General features: G+C 38.3%; 1 long non-coding RNA gene across 1 annotated transcript; it reads right to left on the bottom strand.

Moving 5' to 3' along the window:
• Window positions 1–1,457: 1,457 nt before the first annotated feature.
• On the bottom strand, window positions 1,458–21,628 carry LOC124260798. Its single transcript, XR_006894176.1, has 3 exons — window positions 21,618–21,628; window positions 10,854–10,857; window positions 1,458–1,555 (listed from the first exon to the last, which is right to left on the bottom strand). It is a non-coding gene; the product is annotated as an uncharacterized LOC124260798 (long non-coding RNA).
• Between the last annotated feature and the right edge of the window lie 1,898 nt (window positions 21,629–23,526).

The following is a 23,526-nucleotide window of genomic DNA, read 5'->3' on the forward strand; positions in this document are numbered from 1 at the left end:
ATCACTAAACTATATTCTAATCAGTCGAACTCTGCATATAACTTTAATCCCCTCTGTGTGGATCTGTACAACAAGAAGTCTTCTCTTGTTCAGCTTCTTGGGCTCAGAATTAAACCATTCATTTCTGCTGCCGGCCTTGAGTTGGAAAATATATCTCCTTCCCGTCTTCTTTCTTCTCCTCCTTGACAATTAGTGAGGCCACACGTTGACGTAACATTAACCACATTTAAAAAATCCGAAACTAATGAATTACCGTATAAACAAGAATGTATTCAATTAAGAACTAAATATAATACATAACAATTCTTATTTACAGAGGGTCCAAGGATGGTGGCGCAGTAGCTTGTGCCACTGTCATTGGATCCAGAACAATATCTTCTCGATTGCCTGATAACAGCTCTATTTTCACAGCAGAAGCTACCGCAATACTAACAGCTCTTAAATATATTAAAAGACAACCCAAATATAAACAGTATATCATATTTTCAGATTCTCTTTCTTGCATTCAGGCTATAAAAAATATCTCTTGTAAACATCCACTTTCAATTGAAATAATTGAATTGAATGATCTTTCAACTGGTCAATGCGAGATCGTCTTTTGATGGTTACCCAGCCACGTTGGCATTTCTTGGAACACAATGGCCGATCTTGCTGCCGAGGCAGCACTCAATAAATCTGTGAGACCACTTCTTATTCCACACTCTGATTACAAAGCTAACATTATCTAGAACCTACATCCGTGATCTGATGCAAAAGAAGTGGGACACCCAAGTAGGTATTAACAAATTACAAAAACAAAACCCTATATTGGTTACACCTACTTGGGTTGTCAGTCCAGATTTTTAAGAGGTCATCATGCGACGATGTCGCATTGGTCATAAAAGGTTTACTCATGAATATTTGTTAAAAGGCGAAGATCTTCCGTTTTGCATCCCTTGTGATGAAAGAATCACGGTCAATCATGTCCTGCTTGACTGTATTGATTTTTCCATCACAAGGGATCAGTATTTCAATTTTAAAACTGATAAGGATCTTTTTAGTACTTTTAATCTTCACTTAATTCTTGAATTTTTAAAAGAAATAGAATTATTGGATATTTTTTTATGAATAGTTTGTAAATAGATATATATTTTATTATCGGTAGTTTAGATTAGTAACTAAGATTACTAGTGGCTGTACCCTCAAAGGGGGTTGAAGTATTGTAAAATTATCGTCCTCCTCGGAGGGTACGGAAGTCCCAAAATAGTTCAAAGTTAATTTCAACAAACCACTATTTTTAATCATAACATATATGTTATTTTAACTTATGGCTAGATTATCTAAAATTGCCTATAGCTGAAGGGGCGGTGAAAATCCAGCTAGGGTCCATGCAGGAAGGAAATGTACTGTAAGTCCCCATGGTCCCTAGTATGGTGATCTACCTTCAGTTGTTGGCAATCTATAGCCTGTTTTTACATTGTCTTGTCATTTCTAGTTAACATGATTTAGATTTAATTACTAGTTTTAAATGGATATCTGTGATACACTAGTAGTGTTACTGTTCTTCGTTAACAGACTATCAATTTCATTGATCTACAATATAATTATTAATTGTTCTCGTCACGATATGGCTGAAACATTGCCGATTTGACGATAAATATTAACTCACTCACTCACTCACTGACATCTTTTTCTATTACTATTAAGATGCATATATGACAATTACTGTCAGGAAACTAGCTATGTTTGTACTAGAATGTAACAGATTAATGACAATACCTGTGACAGGACAGAAATGCTTGGGCAGAAAATCTATTCAGCCAACTACAAGGGTGCATCAAGTTGGTTGTGGTAAGCCTTGGTTTGCGATGCTTACTTTTTCTCATTACAGGACGGGAGTCAATGTTTCTGCAGTGACGTCATCCAATCTTCGTACGCCAAGATGCCAGAAAAGGAATGCAGTATTGCCTGTCCAGGCGACAGGAGCTTGATGTGTGGAGGGCACTTCAAGATATCCATCTATAAGATTAATGCTTAAATTACCATGACATCATTTCATGCTTTTCCTTTCAACGTGTTTTCACCGATTTTCAGTAATCCATTTTCCTGCAAAATGGAAGCTGTTTTGTTTGAAAATGGGGAATAACACTTCACTGCCGTTGACTTTTTACACTGAACAGTTCAAGATGTAATGATATTTTATATGCGAATTTTGTTCCTAGTAAATAAAATTAGTCTTGGTAGATCTAATACTCACGCACTGAGATCTGTTGTGTTTGAAAATGGAGACTTTCTTTTCAACGGCGTTTACATTAAATTGTTCCAGCTAGATAAGATATATCACCCCCTTTCTTACAATAGTCAGCTGTCGGTTGAATTAATTTTCGGTATGAATTCTCTGTATTTAGATCTTAAATTTTGAAATGATTGCGACGAAATATGTTTAGGGCACTGGTTCCAGGAATAGCATTCCTCAGACCAATTCACCACTTCGACTTCCTCTAGACGGGCGGTAGAATGGGCCCGATAAATCGGCTGGTCATGTTGAGTCCTGTGCATCTATATTGAGTTGCTTAGATTGAATAAAATATTTGGAATTTTTGTCAAATGACTTGGCTGAATGATATTTTTGAATTTCAAATGAGCAGGTTCCCTTTTATAATTTGCCTAGAATCCTAATTCCCAGCCTGGTTGAATAATTAACGTTTATATTTTTCTGCTGGAGTATCATCCGGGTAGCCTTGGTCCGTGTTGTATTTGGCTTTGTCTTTGTGATACTACGTGGATGGTGGGGAGCTCAGATGATCAACAAAAAAACCATGGAACGGCCTCCACCAAAACAATCCAAACGTTTACAAACATGATGAACTGAGACTTTCAAAATAAATAGGATATTCGCCACATGTAATTGAGACAATTGACAACACACGCCTTAAACTGAAAACCTTTTCAATAACCAAGGGTATTCATGGCTTTGCTATTGAAGTTAAGGACTTCAGATCATTGACATCAGGCTCTATGTTGATATCAGGAAACCTATGAACCTCATGTCGATCGTTTCTTTTGTCCAATTTCAATCACAGCTCACACAACTCTCAATAGCAGCAAAGGAATTGTACGCAACAGGGACCAATATTGTTCACAAACATGACTAAAATTGAAATAGCATCTGAAATGACAGGTCAAGGCGTTTTGTTTAAAATATTCTCAACCAGAAACATACTCTCAAACTCAACCACCTAACAAAATATCTCTTTTTCTTTTCATTACCAACTGCCCCTACATGAGTTAAAGAAACCTACTCCAATACCAGCGTTGACATCTTCCTTCCAAATCCTGGAATGTTGTCAGTACCTGTATGCAAACTACAGAAGACTGTGACATTACAGTCTTACAAATTGTTCAGGGAATCACCCATCCAATAAAAGGACTGTCCCATCTGGAAACAACAGATGGATAGGCATAATTAATATTACATTTTCCAGAAATCAGCTCGTCTGATGCAAAGGAACTTTATTATGTCACAAGATGTTACGGAAGCCTATACACCTGTTGTTAGGTCACCTACTGAATCAACCCCCAATTACAACAATGCTACATCTATACGCTGTCAGACAGACGTAACGTGGGTGAACACAGAAACACCTTTATTTTATTCCAGTGAGCAGGCCAATCGAGCTTCTAAATCACTTTCTGACACACCCAAGTTCTCCAAAGACCAGTCACAGTCGTCATCACTTTCCAAAAACCTAAAACTCTAAGAAATGTAAAACAAACCAAAGAGCAAACCAAGAACCGAAAGGACTTCAAAGTACCAGAGTTTCAAAGGGGTCAAATAATCAGTTTGGATCCCGTCAAATAATGGATCTTGCTGAAAACATCCAACCGAGGGCACACACTATGTCGCCCTCAGGGAAAGTGTGGTTAGATGCCCAATCGTTTAGAAACACTTTTGAATACAGTTGATCAGGTTTGGACAACAGATGATTTCCTTTCATCATGACCGAATGCTGTTTGAATTCCAGTTCCAAAACCTGATGATTCAAGACACAGGCCAATGTCGTTACTAGTTGTGTTTGTAAAACCATGGAAAGAATGGTGGATTAATACTTAGAAACAAATATTATTATTCCAAATATTCAATGTGGTTTTGAGAAAAAATACTACGGACCATTTAAATGGATTGGTAGCATATCATTGGTAACGCTTATCAGTATAAACATGAACAGCGTATCTAAAGTTTCAAATGAATCCTTTGATGGAACATTATTTGCAGGTAAATTGAATGTGTCATCCTTGAGAGACAGTTGCAGCTGAGTCTTAATAAAACAAATAATTGGTCAGATGAAGATTCACACTCTAATACAAAGACAATTTATGAAAGACTAATGATTTTCTCCTTGCCCTTCCAACACAATATGACCCTTGACTGGATTGTCTGGTCCAGACTCTATTATTTACAGACCGCCGCCATACAGCTGGAATATTGCTGAGTGTGGCGTAAAACTAAACTCACTCACTCACTCACTCCAACACAATACAACAAATGACCTAAGATACATTGGATTGCTATGCTGTGCACCGCCGTGGTTTATTGCGTGAAAGAAGGGTGTATATACTTACAAGTACATACAAGCCTGAAAGGAAGCGGCGACAAGCCTCTCGGAGACACTGACAAACCAATATAACTGACAACGAGCCTAGCAGACGGCGACAAGCCTCTCAGTCGGCACCAAGCATGGCCGATGGTGACAAGCCTCTCAAAATGGCGACAAGCTTCTCAAAATGGCGACAAGCCTCTATCGGCGCCAAACATGGCCGACGGCGACAAGCCTCTCAAAAGGCGACGAGCCTCTCCCATAGCAACGAGCCTGCAGACAGCGAGGAGCTGCTCTCATGGCACCGAGCATACAATGACCTGAAACCTTTAGAATAGGTTAAAGTACAATATCAAACTTTTCAGAAGTATCCATGACGCAATGTATACTTGGTGCACAACAAGCGAGAATGACAATTCAAATATCATACACCTTATATACTCTCATTAGGCGCCACCTACAACTGAATTACACCCCTTTGTTGTATTCCCCTACGCTAGGAGAAAGTCATTTCTATCTCATTCGTCCCTCAAACAATAAAAATATCATTTCTCCTAGCCATTCCAACACAATACAGCAAATGACATAACACACATTGGATGGCTATGCTGTGCTCCGCCGCGAGACTCAAAGAACGGGCAAACTAGAGGCCTGCGACACTTGCACACGGTTCTCTACAGAATCTTTGACATAACCGTCTTTAGCGCTCTCGCTTTTCCATCTGCCATGCCTCTTAAACATCCTGTCCGGGATGCCACTGTTAGCAGCCACAGAGGCACCACCTGCACGCAAACTGTGCAAGCCGTACTGTCTAATATCAGAAACGAAAGGAGAAAACGTTTCAATAAACAACTCTCTCAAACGAGAGTAAGTCATAGCTCTATTTTCTTTTCTAAGGACAAACCTATCATGGCACTTGGAAATGTTCCTATACAAGTACTCTTGTGATTCTTCGGGAAACTGCGTTAACGCCAGATACTTCTCCAACCACATGACTGGACACATCTTGGAACTTGTCCTGCTGATCAATAACCATGACCAATCTCTATACATATCAGTCTTTGATTTCTCAATGAAAACCATCATATAAGCTTTATAAATGTCAGTGCGTCTCAAACTGAGCAACTCTGCAGATCTCAGGAACCCAGCATAGGCAAGCAGGCACATTGACACAATGCGGACATCTTTCAAACATGCTGTATCCGAATAAAAATCAACCAAACTTTCTTATATCTCGATAGATATAGGCTGTTTTTTACACACTGGTTTAGCCAATTTGCACTTAGCAGCCTCCAACACATTTCTCACCAGAAGATTATCAGTAGGACTGGGAAAGCCTATAATACTATGAGCATGACGAATGCTATAAAAAGCCGCATGAACGTGCGAAAAAGAATGGCTTAGTTGCATCACAGAAACTAGGTAAATGGCACAGTGTAAAGGTTTAATAGGAAAATGTATAGGCATATCATTACTTCTCGCCCACTTTAACCACCTCTGAATTCCATAATCATATTTCTTATTAGTTGAATCAGCTCGTGCAAATTGCAAAAGTTCTGGAATTCTACTAACCAACTCTCTGCCTGGGCCTGAAAGGCTATGAATGTCATCAGCGTATGCAATCTCAAAGACATCAGCAAAGAGAATAAGTCAATCAGTATTTCATATTGATTGCCAACATGTCAAAGGTTAAGTCTCTCTCACCAAACATACCCCCTGGAATCCGGCTGGGTACATAAGCTTCCTTGTCTCTGGGTAAATACACGATATCAGGTATGAAAGTTCCTTTCGGACACTACAATGGCCAGTAGCTGGCAGAGTACCACGCTGGCACAACCAAAGTACCTTTAGCTTTGCAAACCTTCATATGAGCCAGAACTCTACAAACAAGATACACAGGCGGAATAATCCAGTTGTGTGTATCACCCCAATGCTCAGTGAATGCATCTATTGCAACACATCCTTGATCCCAGAATCTTGAACAGAAAATTGACATTTTGCGTTGTAATGAGAAGCAAATCTGTCGACATCATATCTTCCAGATTTCTAAACATATATTTTGCGAAAATTCCCCATTCATCGTGATCAATTATCTTGCTAAAAAAGGCACCCGTGAAGGGCCACCTCCTCGTGGTGGGTGCTGGGTCACGCTAAGCGCCCTTCAACCCCCCGTTGTGGACCCGGGGGGATATTAGGTCCACCAACCCGTTTGCCGTGGGTTGCGCCCCTGTGTCGGTGGAGGACGGGATTCTGGTGGTTGAGGGCAAGGGCTCCAGGAACAGCGTTCCTTTGCCCAATACACCACTTCGACCCTTACTTCACCTAGACGGGTGGTAGAACTGGCCCGGTTCTATCAATCGGCTGGTCACGCCAAGCCCTGTGCATGGTACATATATTATTTGCACACATTCTTATTTTGGGGCTTTTGATATTTTGGTCTTCCATTTACAAATTATTCTCATGTTGAATTGCCTAGAGTCCTATGCCAGAAGGCGGTGGCTCATGGGCCAATCTGGCAATAGAGACCTCTGAATTCTGTTCTTCTTCAGAAAGGTGTCAAGGGCGAACCAGCCTGCCATTTGTTCTGTTAGATTCGACAGCTATTCAAGTGTTTATGTGCTGGAGTATAACATCTCTGTAACCCTGGTGGAGCATGCTGGATTCCGCTGTAACACCGTCCTTGTTGACACTCCATGGTGGGTGGGGAGCAGGGATGTTGAACACTTTTCCTTCACCATGGCTTTTCCTCTTCCTTCTGGTTCATCGAAGCATAAACGTAGATTTGTAGAATCTACATCGTCGGATGAAGGATCTTCTGACACTGTTGACTCGTGGCCGAGGTTCATTGTTATCTCCTCTATAGAAGACACTCCTTTACAACTGAACCCCTTCGCAATCTCCAAGGGCATTTATGGTGTCTGTGGAGAAGTGAAGGACGTTACACGTCTCCGAAATGGCTCGCTCTTAGTGGAATGTGCCCGTAGACAACAATCGGTCAATCTGTTGAAACTAAAACAGTTTGTGAATACACCTGTTGTTGTCTCGGCGCACAGAACTCTGAACTCCTGCAGAGGTATAGTCAGAGACAGGGCCCGTTGCCTTTCTGATATGGATGAGGACGATATTGTTCATGAACTAGAAAACCAGGGCGTAACAGGAGTAAAGCGTTTTTCTAAAAAGAAAGATGATGGCACAATTGTCAAGTTGAATACGTACTTGTTTACGTTCTCACTTTCCACGCTTCCAAAAAGTATAAAAGCTGGGTACTTTAACATCGGAGTTGAGGTATATGTACCAACTCCGCTCCGATGTTTCAAATGCCAAAAGTTTGGTCATGGGGCCAGGTTCTGCCGTAATACCATGGTATGTTCCCATTGTGGTGGTGCACATGAACTCTCTGAGTGCACGAATAGCATCAAGTGTGCTAACTGCGATGGAGAACACTTGGCCTCATCAAAATCATGCCCGGTCTTCGAACGTGAGACTAAAATTCAAAAGATAAAACACACCAGCAACATTTCTTATGCTGAAGCTAAAAAGCAGGTAACTGTATCATCCAATTCTACTATTTCATATTCAACTGTAGTTTCCTCTCGTGGCAATACCTCCAGACCTCCCATGACATCAACGTCGTGTCAGACATCCATATCCTGGGTGAACAAACAATTTACAATAGATGATAAAATCCAGACCTCTCAAATTGGTATCTCTTGTATTTCGACATCGGCCTCTCAGACGGAGACTGTCACATCGCTGCCATCAGCAGATCCTGCTTCTGATCCTGAATGTGCCTCAAATGCATCACAGCAAATTAAACCATCCAAAAATGAAAAAAAGGAAAAGAAAAAATCGAGAGGAAGGACCAGGGCCCTTCAACATTTGGAGGTGCCTTCCTCTCAGTCGTCCCCTGTACAGGTTCAAAATCAATTTGAACCTTTGGAGATGGAGGTCAATCCCTCTGTCCCAGTCCATGGGAGTAGACCTCACTCCAATCCGCGTTCTCCAATTGATCCTCCATGAGTGGCTCAAATAACATTGTTCAGTGGAATTGTAGAGGACTGAGAAATAATTTTAATGATTTACAATTACTAATACAAGATTTCACACCATCAGCATTTTGTTTACAGGAGACGTACCTAAAAAACCACAGATCAATTTGATATCCGGCAGTATACTTCATATAACTTCTTTTCTCCTCCGGGACTCCGAGCTACTGGTGGCTCTTCAATTTTGGTGCGACAGGGTGTTATACATAGCCCTGTTCCCCTAAAAACAACACTTCAGGCTGTTGCCGTCAGGTTGACTTTACACATTGCCTTTACATTATGCTCCCTTTATGTGCCGCCATCTTCCACTCTTCACCAAACTGATCTTCAGGCTCTTTATGACCAGCTCCCCAAACCGTGTATCATTATGGGTGACTTGAACGGTCATAATCCTCTTTGGGGTAGTTCTCATACAAACAGAAATGGGACAGTACTAGAAGATTTTATTTCAAACAACGATCTGTGTATATTTAACGATAATTCGAAGACATACCTACATCCTGGCACAGGCACATATTCTTCTCTTGATTTATCACTCACTCACACAGATCTGTTAAATGAATTTGAATGGTCAGTCCATAACGACCTGTGTGGCAGCGACCATTTTCCAACCATTCTTAAAACAATAACTCCTGCTGATGTTGCTCCATCATCAAGATGGAACTTCAACAAAGCAAACTGGCCTTTGTTTGAATTACTCTGTATTGACAAACTAACTCCTGCTCGTTTTATTGATGCTCTTGATTCAGTGCAATTATTCTCTGATGAACTACACAAAATAGCTGATGAGTGTATTCCTAGGTCCTCTACAAATCCACATATACGTAAACCATGGTTTAATAATGACTGCAAACAAGCTAGAAAGGCACGGAAAAAAGCTGAACACTATTTTCGTCGCCACCCAATGGTGCATAATTTAGATAAATTTAAAATTTTAAACGCTAGAGCACGTCGAACATTTAAGCTTAATAAGCGCCAGTCGTGGCAAAATTACGTTTCGAAAATAAATTCACGGACGCCGATGTCCAAGGTATGGAACATGATCCAGAGAATTAAAGGTAAGGGTACCAAATCAAGCATAAATCATCTCAAAATTGGGGACCAATTGTTAACAGATAAATCTGACATCGCAAATAAACTGGGTGAGACACTTGCAAAACATTCTTTCTCGTCAAACTATGTTCCCGAATTTCAAAAATTCCAAAAAATGCAAGAAAAGAAACAAGTCAATTTTCATTCGGATAATGGGGAAGACTATAATGAAATCTTTTCTATCCACGAGCTTCATACTGCTCTTGAACAAGCTCACAATACTGCAACAGGAGCTGATAACATTCATTATCAACTCCTGCAACACTTACCGGAATCTTGTTTAGAAACACTATTAAATATTTTTGATGACATTTGGACATCTCGTAACTTTCCTTCATCTTGGCGTGATGCCATTGTTGTACCCATACCTAAACCTGGACGTGATCATACCGATCCCTCAAATTATAGGCCCATTTCCTTGACTAGTTGCGTTTGCAAAACCATGGAACGCATGGTCAATAACAGATTAACTTGGTACTTAGAGTCAAATAATTTAATCACAAATATTCAATGTGGTTTTCGTAAAAATCGCAGTACCATTGACCATTTAGTTCGATTGGAGTCATTCGTTAAAAATGCCATTATTAACAAGCAGCATGCAGTGTCAGTATTTTTCGATTTAGAGAAAGCCTATGACACGACATGGAAGCACGGCATTTTACAAGATTTACATGATTTTGGTTTGAGAGGCCGTTTGCCTCAGTTTATATCCGAGTTTTTAACTGATAGGCAATTTCAAGTCCGCGTGGGTTCTACCCTGTCTGACCATTATAAGCAGGATCAGGGTGTCCCACAAGGTAGTATTTTGTCTGTCACATTGTTTAGTGTTAAGATCAATAGTTTATCAAAGGTCTTAAGTGATTCAATCGATGGGTCACTATTCGTGGATGATTTTAATATTTCTTGTCGTGGTAAAAAATATGCATACTATTGAACGGCAACTGCAGTTGTGTTTAAACAAAATAGATAAATGGTGTCTTGAGAATGGATTTAAATTTTCTAAATCCAAAACTAATTGTATCCATTTTTGTAGAAAATATAAACCACATAAAGACCCGGAACTGTTTCTAAATGGCTCTCCTATCAAAGTTGTTAAGGAAGCCAAGTTCTTGGGTTTAATTTTTGACTCGCATCTAACTTTTCTTCCCCATATCAAGGCCCTTAAAACTAAATGCATGAAAGCACTTGACTTGCTGAAAGTCGTTTCCAATTCTAAGTGGGGGAGGGGATCAAGCTACCCTACTACAATTATATCGATCATTGGTTCGTTCCAAACTTGACTATGGCTCCATCGTGTATGGTGGAGCCTGCAAAAGCAACCTAAAACTTTTAGATTCTGTCCACCACCAAGGTCTAAGACTATGTCTTGGTTCCTTTAGAACTTCACCTGTTGACAGCCTCTACATCGAGGCTGATGAGCCATCTCTTACACAACGCCGTATAAAATTAACTTTACAGTATATAACAAAACTTTATTCCAATAAGTCAAACCCTGCATATGACTGTGTCTTTAATCCAATATATGAAGATCTGTATAACAAGAAGCCTTCTCTTGTTCCACCTCTTGGTATAAGAGTGAAACCTTTCCTTTCTGCTGCTGGCATTGAGCTAGAACATATAGCTCCTTCCCGTCTTATTTCTTCTCCTCCTTGGCAATTGGTGAGGCCACAGGTTGACCTTACACTGACAACATTTAAAAAATCAGAAACAAATGAATTACAATATAAACAAGAATTTAATCAATTAAAAACTAAATATACTACATACACATCCTTATTTACAGATGGGTCCAAGGATGGTGGTGCGGTTGCTTGTGCCACCGTCATTGGATCCAGAACAATCTCTTCTCGATTACCCAATAACAGCTCTATTTTCACAGCAGAAGCAGACGCCATATTAACAGCTCTTAAATATATTCAAAGACATCCCAAACATAAACAATATATAATATTTTCTGACTCTCTTTCTTGCCTTCAGGCTATTAAAAATATATCTTGCAAACATCCACTTTTAATTGAAATAATCGAATTATATAATGAGCTTGCTACTGGCCAATGCGACATCGTCTTTTGTTGGTTACCCAGCCACGTTGGCATTTCTGGGAATACCATGGCTGATCTTGCTGCTAAGGCAGCCCTCAACAAATCTGTGACACCACTTCTTATCCCATACTCTGATTATAAAGCCAGCATTAGAACATACATCCGTGATCTGATGCAAAAAGAAGTGGGACACCCAAGTAGGTATCAATAAATTACAAGCAATTAAACCAACTATCGGTTACACCTACTTGGGTTGTCAGTCCAGATTTGAAGAGGTCATCATACGACGTTGTCGTATTGGCCACACAAGATATACTCATGAGTACCTATTGAAAGGTGAAGATCCTCCGTTTTGTATCCCTTGTGATGAAAGAATCACGGTCAAGCATGTCCTGCTTGACTGTGTTGAATATTCCATCACAAGGGATAAGTATTTTAATGTCAAAACATTGAAGGATCTTTTTTATAATGTTAATTATCATTTAATAGTTGAATTTTTAAGAGAATTAGATTTGTTAACTGATTTGTAAATAGATAAATATTTTATTATTGGTAGTTTATATTAGTTACTAAGATTGTTAGTGGCTGTACCCTCAAAGGGGGTTGACGTAGCGTAAAATTATTGTCCTCCTGAGGGGGTACGTAAGTCCCAAAACTTTCAAAGTCAATTTAAACTTGCCAGGATTTTTAGACGTAGCATTCTTGTCTTTTTAATTATAGCTAACATTTCTTACAATCGCCAGCAGCTGAAGGGATGGTGTAAATCCAACTAGGGTCCATGCAGGTAGCCAAGGTACTGTAAGTCCCCGTGGTCCCTAGTTTGGTGATCTACCTTCTGGTGTTGGCGATCTATAGCTTGTTTTTAAATTGTATTGTCCAAATAGTGCTATCAGTTTTAACTCTCAGTACTAGTTTTAGTTGTAATTGTGATATTCTAGTTGTTTTACTGTCCTTCGTCGGCAGGTTTTATTATTTCTATATATATTCTATTTAATGTCAAGTGTTCTCGTCACGATATGGCTGAAATATTGCCGATGTGACGTTAAATAATAACTCACTCACTCACTCACTCTTGCTAAAAAAGTCAGCTATATCCTTAAGAGATTTAGGGACCCATTGCATTTCCAAATGCACAGAAGGAGATAAACAAACATCGAATATAGATCTGGTAATAACCTGCAAATCTGGTTTCATGCTACCTTTACACACTATGGATTCAACGTTCGTATTGTCAGTGAACCACTTTACTTGCTGCGAGGCTAACTCCCCAGCCAAGCATTGAAGGACCACCTTTACCGCCATCAGCTCTCTACATGTCGAACTCTTATTCGCATCTTATGTAGACCATTGTCCATATATCTCACTCTGGCCAAGCTGAACACAATATCCGCCATATCCACTAGAACTAGCATCACTGTATACTACTTTAGTGACCACACGTTGTTCTACTAGCATAAAGTCCTTGTGCCTATGCAGATTGTTCTTCCAAAATATTAGTTGATCTAAACTCTCAGGAGATAGTGTAATAAAATCATTCCAGGAAAACACTTGAATACTCAATTATCTTGTCATCAACTGGCAAGCGGAACCCGCTACAATCTTCATGGACATAATGTGGCCAACAACTGAAGCAACAGATCGAGCCGAAACTTACCTGGATGATCTAACAGATATCGGACAGACGACAGTAGCTTGTCCAGCCTCCGTGTAGGAGTGGACAACATCATAACTCTGGTATCAGTGACAAGACCCAGCCACTCAACAACTTGACTTGGCTCCCATAACGACTTCTCAACCTTCGGTGCAAAACCGAATTTAATCAGGTCACTCTTGATAGCTAGCCCAATGCTTCTTGCACTATTCAAACTATCACCAGACATTATCCCATCATCTAGAAATGTCACACATCTGTACGACTGAGATCGCCAGTACTTTACCAATAGAAGTGTAGTTTTAGTAAACACGTAAGGAGCAGTTGTCAATCCAAAAGGCATAACTACAAACTTGTAAAATGTTCTGTCCCCACCAACACCCCAAGAAAATCCTAAGAAATCAGTATGAGGTTCGAAAATATGTACGTGGTGATGGGCAGAATGTATGTCAAATTTCAACAACCAGTCATTTTTGTTTATGTACATAAGAGCTGTTCGCCAGTATTCATACTTTACAGAGCATTTCCAAACATGCCTGTTTAATATAGATAGATCTAAAAAAACTCTCTTCTTGCCAGACGACCGAGTAGCAACAGATAAAGGACTAACGACAGTAGGTTTCTTGTCACAAACAACGACCAAACACTTCTTGACTAAATCACGAATAGCACTTTCTACAAAGTCACCATTGCACAGCGCTGATCTGTTACTTCGTCTGTCCATTATCTGGGGGGTGGGGGGTTGGGGTTGAATAAAAAGGGATTCTGTAGCCATTATCGTAATTGTGGTTTATTCAGCAAGAGACGTAGGCCATCGGCCCATGACACAGCAGTTGTACAGCAGCCACACTACATATTGCCTACATTAACAGATTTTTCTTAACTGCATAGAATTCTCAACATACATAGCCAACTTTCTTATAAGATCACTGTTCTCACTTGATATTAAAAGATTAAATTTAGCTAAGTAGTATTTCCTAGGAATACACTGTTTACGTAAATCGACATAAGCCCGGCATACTAACAAGAAGTGGTACTCATCTTCGACATAGTTCATTTTACAAACATCGCAAAATCGTTTATTTCTTGGAACATTTGAATATCTACCCATCTCATTTGTCAGTTGGTAAGAACTACATCTAAACTTAGCTAAAGCGACACGAAATTTCCGAATAGTTATATGCTTAATATAATGCCATGGATATAAGTTTAACTTGTACATAGAATAATTAGATGCTTTACAACCTTGTGACAAAGATGTATGCCAAACTTTACATTTACCATGACTCATATCTAATATTAACATGTTATAACATGTTTTGGGCAAGCGTGATTTTGGCGTGGATAGCAGTTTATACCAATATTTTATACAACGCTTATAGGCAAAGATATATACCGGGTATCTCCCACACTCGCCACGAACAACATGGTTTGAAGTTGACGCTTTCACACCCAGAAAATATTTACATGCTTGAACATGAACTCCTTCAATAACACTGCTAATCTTACATTCAAAATCAAAGTCTAGTCCCCATATTTCAGAACCATACAATAAAATTGAAATCACTTTACTATAAAAAACCTTAAAGAAAACATCATATGGTAATGGTCTAAGCTTCGACAGACATTTTAAAACACCAAATGATGCTTTTCTAGATTGCAACGATGAACTAATAAACTGCTTATTCCAAGTTAGATTCATAGAAAATACCGCACTTAAATACCTATAAGATGAAACACATTCAATAAGATGGCCATCAAAATACCATTTTTCGCCCCTCGAAAGAACTCCGCCGTTTTTAAAGACAACCACTTTTGTTTTATCTAAATTTACAGTATAATTATATTGGTGACAATAATGTTGTGACACGTTAATTCGATTTTGTAACCCTCCAACCGTGAGAAATATAAGCACGACGTCATCCGCAAACAGTAATAAGAATAGATGAGTCAAGTCTGGATGTAACTGGATGCCAGGATATCATGATCAGCAAGATCATTAATAAACAACGAAAATAGCAGGGGGTTTAAAACACATCCCTGACGCACTCCAACATTATACTCAAACATATCTGAAACAAGATTATCAAATTTAACGCTCGATTTTACGCTCTCGTAGATTGATTTAATACACCCTAACAGTTTTGGCGAAACTCCCTTGTGTTGCAAAACTGACCATAGCTTGGAACGATTAACAAAGTCGAAAGCCTTAGCAAAATCCACAAACAAGGCATAGACTTTACCTCTCTTTTTCCCGAAGAGTCGACCAACAACAGACTACAAAATGAAGATATTATCCATAACCGAATAACCGTGCCGAAATCCGGCCTGTGATTCCGAAATGTTTTCATACACATCGCACCAAAACTATAATCCGGCATTCCAGACTGAAATATAAATTTTATTAAAAATACTCAAGATAGTTATACCTCGATAATTAGATGTAGTGTTAAGATGTTCCTTTTTTATGTAATGGGACTATCAATCCTATCGACCATGACTCTGGGAAAATGCCACTATCAAAAAGACCATTTAATAAAACAGTAAGAAGAGGTATCAAGACATCACTAGGATGCTTAAAAAAATCGGCAATGACCCTATCGTGTCCTGGGGATTTTCATGTTTTGAGATTATCCAAAGCAACTTACACTTCCTCCGGCGTAATTATTGAATCCAGTATGTCAGCAGTAAATGCATCAATGCCAATTATGACATTGTCTACTTCGATATTGCTATCAACCGAACCCATATATATATTAGTACCATTCCTGCAATGCAATACATGGTCTAGCAGGGACGGAAGCACCAGAAAAATGTTTAAGTGTTGACCAAAGGGACTTACTATTATTAAAATTATTCATCAATTTACTTCTTCATCTATTCAAATACAACACTGTTTGTCTCGAACGAAGACTGTAAATACATTTCTTTCCTTTAAATACTGTCTCAAACTATTATCAGATTTATTCATTCTAAACACTCTAAGTAACCTATCTCTCTCACATCGGAGATAGTTACACTCCTGGCCATACCATAACTGTTGGGGTTTTGTGCATACCTACCACACTGGCGTTTCATACAACTCGCAGCCCTGCATACTGCATCTGTAAATATTTCTATGGCAGCATACATATTTGTAGACATGGATTGTAAACATTCTTCAAACATGGACACAATCTCATCTGACAGCAGATTACCCCTAAACAATTCAGCTTTTCCTCATCCCACACATAACGGTAGTCATCCGATGCCGCATGTGAAGCATGATCATGCACGTGCGGGCGTCCAGCGTCCCAGGCATGAAATGAACAGGTTAGTGGTAAATGACCAGAGTCTGCCCTTGATATAATTTTGTAAAACGGCATGGGTGAACATATCACATAATCAATAACACTTTACCCAGTTGATTTATGAATGTGTAATCTCCCGAGCGTGCATCTGATCCACTGCGACCGTTTGGTGCGAGGTGTATGAAAACATTTCGGAATCACAGGCCGGATTTCGGCACGGTTATTCGGTTATGGATAATATCTTCATTTTGTAGTCTGTTGTTGGTCGACTCTTCGGGAAAAAGAGAGGTAAAGTCTATGCCTTGTTTGTGGATTTTGCTAAGGCTTTCGACTTTGTTAATCGTTCCAAGCTATGGAACTTTCCCGGAGTGATTAACGACTTTATCACAGGAGTGTCTCTCCGTGTCCAGCATGTCAAATAACACATGAATATCATCAAATCCTAACATATCAGCAATGCTATCTTCAACACTGTCTGGGCCCTCACCAGTTCTAGCATTTAGATCACCTCCAATCACAATATACATGTCACCAAACTCACGCAAAAAGTTTAATAATTGTTCAAACATCATTGTAAGTCCACACTTACATTGCTTTTGGTCATACCAATTTGAACCAGAAGAATGCACATACACAGATGCTATTACAACATCTTTATCCAACTTAAAAAGCTTATTGTCAAACACTGTAAAAATAACATTATCATAAATGGCCATTCTTTTCACAAATATTTCGAATAAACGTTTCTTAATCAAAACAACAAGACCACCAGAGAGTCTTCCTTTTACGGAAATTCTTACAGCATTTATAGTAATGCAGTCCCTAGTATGGTGATCTACCTTCAGTTGTAGGCGATCTATAGCCTGTTTTTATCTTGTATTGTCCAAATCGTGCTATTAGTTTTAACCTTCCACACTAGTTTTAAATCTAATTGTGATATTCTAGTTGTTTTACTGTCCTTCGTTGACAGGTTTTAAAATATACACATAGTCCATTTTAATGTAAAATGTTCTCGTCACCATATAGCTGAAATATTGCCGATGTGACGTTAAATATTCACTCACTCAATCACTATAGTAATGTTATTATAGTCCTGGAAACAATGGGCAAAATCAAAGTCACTAACCTATGTTTCTGACATGGGTCACAACATCAAAATGCTGGATGAATTGTAAAAAGTTAAAGTCATTATATTTATTTAGTAAAAAGGCAATGTTGCAAAATAAAAAGCTTACTGTGCATTGTTCAGATTGGCTGTTTATTCGGGCTCGGCCACGCCCCTTGTTTCCACTGTCCGTTCCTTGGACATCTGACGCTGTTTCAGAGGGCGGTTCCTGTCCCCAGCCCACACGTGTATCACGGTCAACAACAAGCCGTCCATTCTTAAAATGTCCTCTTCTATTATTCTTTTTCAGGTCTGATAATACCTTTCTTTGCTTCCTGGTTAGATCGCCGGAGATGCCATACCCATTTGACTTCAGTAAATCACGACACTGGAGAGATCTGATTTACTGCTGGTGGTGTGGAATGGCACTATAATCGGTCGGGGCCTTCTTCCGGTATGCTTAGGAGAACTCAGCCTGTGTGCTTCTAGTATTTCATCCATCGAGAACCGTTCTTCTGAATGTTGATTCAGAATACCTCGTACATGTGTTTTACAGTCAAGTTCACTCTCGCGATCACTAGTGTACTCACTGACTCCATATAGAAGAACATTGTTCTTGCGGCTGAACTGTTCCAATTGCTCAATACTGTTTTGGAGATCTTCAACATCTCTGGTTAATCCCTCTAACCCAGACCGCCCTTCTCCAAAGTCTCCGTTGTCAAGCCTGTCTGTACCTGCACCCAGATCCAGACGAAGTATGTGTTGTTGATTCCTGTTGTCATCGATATCTGACTTAAGTTCTTCAACAGCTTCAGTCAATTTCCGTGTATCAGACTTAACGTCTCTAATGTCACGAGACAAGTCGTTTTTAACTGATCTAAGCTCTCTTAATATAAAACTCTTCTCTATCACTAGATTTATTTAATGGACCATGGTTCAGCTCTATGTCGCCAGACAGAAGAAGATTGTGGAAACACTGAATAGTTGCAGGCAACAGAACAATTGAATACAATACAAGTCCTGTGGTCAAGAGACGATAGCCGACGTCCATGCTGTAGGTCCACTTCGAGTATGGGGTGTACAAGCCAACATGGCCGACTTGCCTCACACCTTGTGGGTGACGAAAGAGCCCTATCCTTGCCCTCCATATTTCTCCTCCCTCGTAACAAATAGTGAACTGTGTCGATATTTTAATAATAGTTTGTTAAACAACTTTTTTATTTTAGGACAAACATTCTGCAAACACCTCTCAGAGTTGGTCTGACGTTTTCATTATGGTCAGTGTTTCATTGAGTATTTTATGTTTATAAGTTTTCGAGTTAGATTGCAATTCATCGGTCCGCTTTTGAGCCAAACGGACTATAGCAAGAAATAGCAAATTAAAAATAGATACTATGCAGTAATGCGATATGCTTATACGAAATTGTCGAAGCTTCTGTGCAGCGTGACGCCATGACTGACGCAAAATCACGCAGAACGACAACGGTAATTATCGGCATTTCTGGTATCTTCTCTTTCTTACAATGAAAACGATAAAAACATATAACAATACACAGATAGTCAGAATCATTCTGATTACTTACATCACATACCTGTGAAGGTCCGGGTTAGAATATTGACCTTCAGTAACCTATGCTTGTCGTAAGAGGCGACTAACGGGATCGGGTGGTCAGGCTCGCTGACTTCAATCAATCAATCAATCAATCAATCAATCAATCTTTATTTCTTGTAGTGGAGGCCACAGGCCCATTCTACATTTACAATTGACTATGAGAGAGTATATACAATATACAATATATACAATATACAGTATACAGTATACAATATACAATATACAATATACAATATATACAATATACAATATATACAATATACAATATACAATATACAGTATACAATATACAGTATACAATATACAATATACAATATATACAATATACAGTATACAATATACAGTATACAATATACAATATATACAATATACAATATATACAATATACAATATACAATATATACAATATACAGTATACAATATACAATATACAATATATACAATATACAATATACAGTATACAATATACAATATATACAGTATACAATATACAATATATACAATATACAATATATATAATATACAATATATACAATATACAATATATACAATATACAATATAAACAATAACATACGGTTCGGTTATGTTACAATATGTACAAATGACTATCTAAGACGCATAGCTTTATATACATACACTGCTGAAATCCACATGTGACTGGCAAATGAGGAGACTCTGACCTAGATCCAGCGTCGAATGTACTGCATAATGTAAACAAGTCTCTAGTTCCTATAACATAGTCTATAAGACTTGCTCCGCAGGATGAGACGAAAGTGAAATCACCAACATGTGTATCACTGCCACATCGCCCATTAAACATGGTAAGATTAAGTGTTGAACAGTGATCTAACAATTTTGTTTCATAATTATTAACAATTTTGTCACATGTAAAACGTTCAATATCTGTACAATAACTCATAAAATCACAGTAATCCATATGAAGCGCCGACAAAATGTTCTTCAGTTCGTATGCTGTGCAAAATTCGATATTGCGACAAGTATTATAGTTTCATATGAACGGCAGAGCTCCAGATAAGATTTAGCTCATGTGGGTACTGTACCCACTGTATTATTTTGGAGTGGGTATTATGAATGTTGAGTGGGTATTTCAATTTCTGTTACCCACTGCTTTCAAATATGTGCGTATTTCAGTCACTTTACTCACCTAAGTGTTACGTCATTGAGTAAGTTTACTAAGCAGTTATGTTCTGCCTTATGTCATACCTAATCAAAACCAACTTAAATATAATGGAAATCACTCATCCTATACTGACAGTACAACACTTGCCCTATACTAACAGTACAACTTGATAGCAATCGATGTCATTTTCATTACGCAAGCGATTTTTATAAATATATCCCGTACGCATTTGTTTTAAACTTTTTGCGTATCTAACATTTTAAATGCGTAATTGGTACGCAACCATTTTTTTCAGTGCGTAAATGGGAATTTTCAATGCGTATTTTTTCCCCGATACGCAGCTTATCTGGGTCTCTGGAACAGGTTAATGAACAGCGATTTAATTTAACCTTATACTTAAACCTTATACTTAAAACTGACAATATTAATGGAAATGATTAAGGTATTTTATGGTATGTATCTGCACAGTATTTTATGTCTTGTTCATTTAATGTGTTTATGTCCTTTTTTTTTTTGATGTATAATGACTGGCCAGGTGCGCGTTTGTCACAAATATTTTACGATTCACTGTCATTGTTTCGATAATATAATCACTTCATATTCGAAAAATAATATGGTAATGACAATTTATCAAAATAACTATATTTCTACAAAAATTGTAAACAAAATGTAGACCATGCCATGTCTTACATTGGAGAAACCTTACGTCATTATTATGATATTCCATACAAAAAGCGCCACGTTTTTGCATCTTTCATTGTATACTTATGAAGAGAAATAGCCACATAATCATAAGCAAAGAAAAGCGTTATTTAAAACATATATTCGGGTGTTGTGAAATATGTTTTTACATTTACGTTAAATTGATGCGAAACATGTGCGCATGTTGTTCATATTAAGATACACCGTCAAAACGTCTAGTTATCGATCTATTCCGGACATTATTTAAATGGTAAAATCAGTCATTGTAAGTTCTGTCGAAAGAGCGTTCAATTCTGACATAGAAACCGAAACCTTTTATACAATTCATAGAAATTAGGTGAGATATATATTAATCAACTAATGTCATACCAATGTCGTCTACTGCCGACGTCACAAATACATAACACAAGCCATGTCGTCAACTAAAATGTTGTATATTTTCAGTAATTTCATTGTATTTGAAGTTATGACTAGAACTCTGTTAAGAATGGTGCAAACTTAGTCAAAATACATGTACACGAACAGGAACATATGGGAATCTAAGAACTAATTTACATTTTGGATAGTGCCACCCAAGTTGCTATTAGGTGCTTTCTCATGTAATACGATGTCATTTTTTCTTATAAATTGTGATAGTAGCAAAATGTATTGGGTTACATTGGGGATCTTTGTATTGGAATAGTTGGGTTCACCGTGAACAAGACACGAAAAATATAGCGTCCGTATCCACAGCAAATCCTGTCTAAGTGATCTGAGTTACCATGACATAGTATTTACCATAGCGGAGTTATGCCCCCTTGTCTTTTTACGTGCACGACCTCTCTGTCGTCGCTTGACGTCATAGAGGAAAATCCATTTTCGACATTTATTGCGAGTCATTTTTAATTCGGGGCATATAACTTTATACATAAGCACACAAACCCATTTCATATATACTTATGTGGTTCTCTCGTCACGATATGGCTGAAATATTGTCGATGTGACGTTAAATAAAAAAGTGTACACGAAAATAAACCTTTTTGTCTTGCAAGTTTTCATCATGAAAAATGTTTGTCAAGTATTTTTATATCCAAACCTGTACATATATCAGAAGTAACTAATTTATTTTTTGCGTTATATCAATTCATATTTTCAACATTTACCGAGAGTTCGATTTTGTGTCCACAATTAACACACCATGGCTTATGTCCCTTGGAAATGACGTCATTGGTGCCCAAATGATAAACGAATGACGTCGTTAGACCTTATTAGACCCATTTCACGTGGTGCAGCTATAGGTGCGATTCTTGTGTTTCGGTGCGCAGACTACTGTTTAAATCCACATGTTGCCTGGCCGTCAGCTGGCTATGTCATCAGTTCTGCACTGTAATGGCGTTGAAAAAACGTATACATTGTACTAAATGTGTTACCACGTAACATTCAACCTGTGTCGGTCGCCTTTTCAACGGTATCTTTTTTCACAAAAACTAAAATGTGCACTACAACTAGCTTGCCATCGGCGAATGTGCCGGTATTCTACGTTTGTTACTAAAATTACAATATGTCCCTCCTCTTCAACCTTCACTTTGATATCGATATCGATACCATATCCATGTACATCACGAAAATAAATGCAATTTGCACTTTTGAACTCTGTTTGAAATCCGTTTTTCTATATCATCCGCTCATTGTAGATAAAATATAGTGGAAATGACATGCATCGTAAATTTCGTCAGTTTTGACACATTACTACATCACCATTCACTGCGTTTTGCGTGTCTTAATTCAAATGTCAAATTTTACTGGGAGAATTAAATTTAAAAGAAAAAGACCTATCATGGTGATCAGCGGTAGTTTTGTTGTTGTTTGATCAAATCACTAATGCTCGTTCTGAAACATTGTCGATGAACCGAGAATGTTTTGAAAATTAGCTTGCAAACACAATTAACGTCAAAGTGAATTTTCAGCCATTTTACAGAGTGTTTATGAAATCACGTCACATGTATGTCGGCTATATTTCGCCCATAAAATCAATTGTATATAGTTCAACACCATCTTCCTGACACGAATCCCTGAATTTCTCATACAGTTCAAAATAAACTGACAAATGGACTTTGTCACCAGTTCGAAGTGTTTCAGTGAAATCGAACGAAATATGTCAAATGCCGCACTGGGAAAGGACCACTTGTTTGAAATGTAAACAAAGCCAATCTCAGATTTTACACTGTGTATCCGCTCGCCTACTTGTTGCATACACTTGCTCATTAGTTTAAGAACATGCATGGGAA

This window comes from Haliotis rubra, unplaced genomic scaffold (assembly GCF_003918875.1).
Source record: "Haliotis rubra isolate DU_JTF1 unplaced genomic scaffold, ASM391887v1 Scf776, whole genome shotgun sequence".
NCBI lineage: Eukaryota > Metazoa > Mollusca > Gastropoda > Lepetellida > Haliotidae > Haliotis > Haliotis rubra.